Source organism: Metopolophium dirhodum, chromosome 1 (assembly GCF_019925205.1).
Source record: "Metopolophium dirhodum isolate CAU chromosome 1, ASM1992520v1, whole genome shotgun sequence".
Classification (NCBI taxonomy): Eukaryota; Metazoa; Arthropoda; class Insecta; order Hemiptera; family Aphididae; genus Metopolophium; species Metopolophium dirhodum.
Window position 1 is genome coordinate 61,307,739 of NC_083560.1, and position 4,566 is coordinate 61,312,304.

At 29.3% G+C, this 4,566-nt stretch overlaps 1 pseudogene; it reads left to right on the forward strand.

Moving 5' to 3' along the window:
• The first annotated feature begins 2,279 nt into the window (after nucleotides 1-2,279).
• Nucleotides 2,280-3,390, forward strand: LOC132936244 (inhibitor of growth protein 4-like; annotated as a pseudogene).
• The last annotated feature ends 1,176 nt before the right edge of the window (nucleotides 3,391-4,566 follow it).

Genomic DNA, 4,566 nt, shown 5'->3' on the forward strand with positions numbered 1-4,566 from the left:
TTTACTGTGTACACACCAAATTTTTTTTCCTCCAACAAACCTTATTATAAAACTTAAATAGTTATTTCAAGTACAGAACACATATTACGAAATAATAGATTTTTTGTATTGTCAAGAGGGATGCTATGTAAAATTTTAAAGTGTAGTATTCCATTACATTTTCTATATGATCTGAAATTGTTAGCATCAACCGAAATTTCAAATGTTAATAGGATTTTAAATTTTTTACTATAAATATTTATTTGTTCCATAAATCAATGCTTAATAACTTTAATTTCATAACATCCCTCTTGTAGTTTAATATAACACTACATACGATCATTATTATTATTATTATTATGGTCAACTACTTGTATAGAAAATTTATTATTATGTTTGTTGATATTCGGGAATGAATTAAATGTCTGCAAACATAACAAAGCTATTTTCGAGTCTTCGTAAAGGTTTATAGACGGAAAATAAGGGAAAAATTCGTGGACAAAAAATGTGAAATCTCCCTGTAAATGCTATACGTTAAATATTTTTGTGTGAGCGGCAAATAGGTGGACAACGAGTTTGAAATCTTCCCATGATTTTTGTTTCGCTAAGATCATCGTGTTCAAGCCGGACATCCTCTCTTGAACGTTGTGAAATTACCGCGGTGAAAAAAAAAACTGTGAATATACAAATGTATACTACTCACTTACCATTAATTCTGTTTTTTATTTCACATCATAAAATGCAAATAATGCAATAAAATGCTATACAAATTAGATATTATCTAAATGAGCTCCCCTGCATGTAACCACTTCTTGTCTGTTTTTTCGTAACTTTGAACGTACTAAAGCTAAAGCTTAGAGCATAATATTGTGTTTGATGTTTTTGACAACTTGCGTTGTAGTTGAATTCGTTGAATTTTCCCTTAAGTATGAATACAACACTTTGGTAGGGCGTTCAGTGTTCACATATACTTTCGATAGCTTTTCTATTCAGTCCATTACCAATAATTTGGCGTTCAAGTTTGTTTTCTTCATCTGGATCGTGGTTATATGATACCTAAATTTGAACTTATTTAGGTACTATTAAAATTAATTCGCCCCTTTCACTTTGCATTTTTTTGACCGAATTAATGTTATATTTTACTATATGTAGGTACGAATTGCGACAAATTGCAATGAACTGCGAGGGATTGAGACAAACTGCGAGTAGGTACTGCGATGGATTGTAACGAACTGTGATCCTGCGTTTATTGATATTATGATTGCGACCGTTAAAGTCACGTCCTTTTTCAACTTTTAAATTTGAGAACCACTTGTTGAAAATTATATGGAGAGCCCAATTCAATATTGCCTTTCTTTGGAGTTAACGTGGTACCTACTTTACCTAAAATTGGTATCCAATTCAATGGTCACCAAAATTTTGACGGCAATCTAATGTCCGCATATAGTATTTTCATTGAGGGAAAAATATTGCCCGTTTACCTGGCATCTGGTTGTGTTAGAATTTAGAACAATAGTGAGCAACTTGCACGTTGCGCCAATATAACGGTGGATATTTCAACTAATATACCGCCTTAGTACCTACCTTAGTATACTAGTATACTAATATACTTTTATGTCGTCTAACATAATATGATATATTTAATAATTGGGCTACAATGATTTTTGTAAAAATGTCGATGTTTGAAATTAATATATAATTTTATTTATTGATTATTTATTATGCTTAATTTTGTTATTTATTTATACGTTCCGCCAATATAACTGTAGGTACACCATGATATTAAGACAGTATGGTTGCTCATCGACTAGTGATAAGAAGGACCATAAATTATATAGGGAACCTCACTTGTAGCAGCGCTCCGTGTGGACAAAATAGTGTCATGACTCTTCGAATTTTAATTTATTATATTTATGTGTCAGTTCAGATCATGTTTTTAACTATACTTATAGTTGGGTAAAAAGTATTTATAATCAATGTTATTATATATTATTATGCCACTAGTAAGATTAGATTCATCTATCTGGTATATAAAATATAATATGGTTATACTATGGTAACCCGGTAACACTACAACTAACCTAACTGCGCTAGATTCAGCCAATCACAGCTCTGTATTTTGTTTTCAGAAATCACGGTGTTCTCGTATATACGAAAAGATCCTACTAGTTGTCTACGTAGCAGTGTGAATTCACTTGTTGATACAGCATAGTAATTTCCAGATTGTGGTTGTTTAAGAGTGTGTTTTAGGTTCTTAATTTTTTTTCTCTAGAATTCTTCGCTAAACCAATTAAATAATAATGGCTTCAGCTCCATACTTGGATGACTTTGAGAGCAGTAAGTAGTTTATCAGGATAGCATTCCAACGAAGTACTAACTGATTACCATTTTAGGTTTGAACAAACTCCCTGAAGAGTTACAACAAAATTTAACTCTGATGCTCGATCTCAACTCTAAATCTCGAAAACTGATGGATGAAGCTGACAAAATGGCCGACGATTATATTTCAAACATCAGAAAATATTCGGTAGAGAAACAGAAAAGAATAATGTCAAAAATACAATCCAAATTTGATGAAGCAAAAAACATATCTGATGATAAAGTTCAACTGTCAATACAAAACTATGCATTGGTATGTAGATGTTGATTTGTTAACGTACCTAACCCTAGAATATTTTTATATTCCTTTGTGCATGATTTTCAGGTGGATAAACATATTCGGAAGTTGGATACAGAACTATTGAGATTTAAAGGAAAAACTCAATTGCAAACTGATATGCGTGACACTGCCATAAAGGCTAAAATTAATTTACCACCGAAAAAAAGGTTTTGGATAAAATAATTATAGTATTGATTAAATTTATTTTATTGTATTTAAAAATTTTTAGGAGGTTCAAAATTAAAAGGTCCATCTACATCCAGTGCTGTCACTGGTCCATCAAACCAAACCAACAGCGTAGACAATGTTGCAGTAGCGACTAGTTGCCTTTCTGGTGCTTCAGTTGGTCATGGAATCGCACATTCGGCTTATGTCGACATGCCTATCGATCCCAATGAACCAACATTTTGTCTGTGCAAACAAGTATTGTTTGGTGAAATGATAGGCTGTGATAACCCAGATGTAAGCATTTTATTGTTAATTTAATATTTATTTATATACATTATTGCCTTATATTATACATAAACACCTTGTTTAATGTCGTACCTAACCATATAAAGTTTAATAACGTTAAATTTGTATTGTGAACATTGTTTCATTATATGGTTTTGTATAGTATACTTTTTAACTGTGTGGTTTTACTATTTTAGTGTGATATTGAATGGTTCCACTTTGAATGTGTCAGTTTAACTACCAAGCCCAAAGAAGAATGGTTTTGTCCAATCTGTGTAAAAGACAAGAAGAAAAAGTAAAACATTCTTAAAAGAAATGTATTTTTATTTTGTATGTATTTGTATGTACATTTATTGTAGTTATTAATTTTTTGTTAAATTATAGTGTGAACAATTGATTGTAATTATATATACCTGCCTTATTGTGGCAGGCATGGAAATTATTTAGGCCAAAGAAGTGTTTTAAATATCAATTTATGTAATTATTTAGAAAAAATTAAATAACATGTTTTTTTTATCAATTTTTATTATCTAATGACTACATTAATATTATGAAATATTATAACATAGCATAGTTCACTTTAAACATACATAGCAATTAAATAGTTTTGTAGGGGAAAAACATTCCTAATTGTTTAAACAATTCCATGTATTTATAGCGGATCTAATACTATAATATGTTTTCTGTAAATGTAGGTATACGCTAAATACACTGTTAAATGTACCTACCTAAATTAAAATGTTTAAACATTATGAATGTTGAATATGTATTGAAATTTCGCAGTACGTATGAGTGGTACGCAGAAAAAAGAGTTTGAGAATCTCTGGTCTATACTTTGGTGTTCATAAACATTCGTAACTATGGTCCAACAACATGTCCATTTTATGAACATCTAGTTCTCATTTTTTGATATTTATAATGTATATGAGGTATATTAATAATTACTTATCTTAGATCTATTAATATATTATTTCAAAAACAAAGGTCATGCTATTAGAAAAATATAAATTAGAAGAATCTCTCTGCCTATTTTACAATCAAAAAAATAATGTTTTGTATAAGGTTACAAATCTATTATAACTTGTTTGTACTTAACCTAAATTGATCATTTTTTTACAATGATGTGATAATTTGTAAATTCTCCTATAGAATTTGTAGATTATACAATGTTAATATTTATGACTTTTTGATACATATATAATGAGGTTATTTATAAAAAAAAAATAGATTTTTCTAAACTTTAGTTATTGTAATCTTGTCAATGTACCTATTAATATTTTTTTCTATTCTCTACTTAAAAAATATATTTTTTATGTTTTTATTATAAAATGTATTTTTGTCCTTTTTTTCTTGTTTAATTAACTATACTGTATAGTTCAGTACTCAATTTCTTAATCCCCACCTCAAGCATTACGCTTATAGGGGAGTTTGCAGCTTGTATTAATTTGTTATTTCTTTTGTTGTTTGCAAAAACA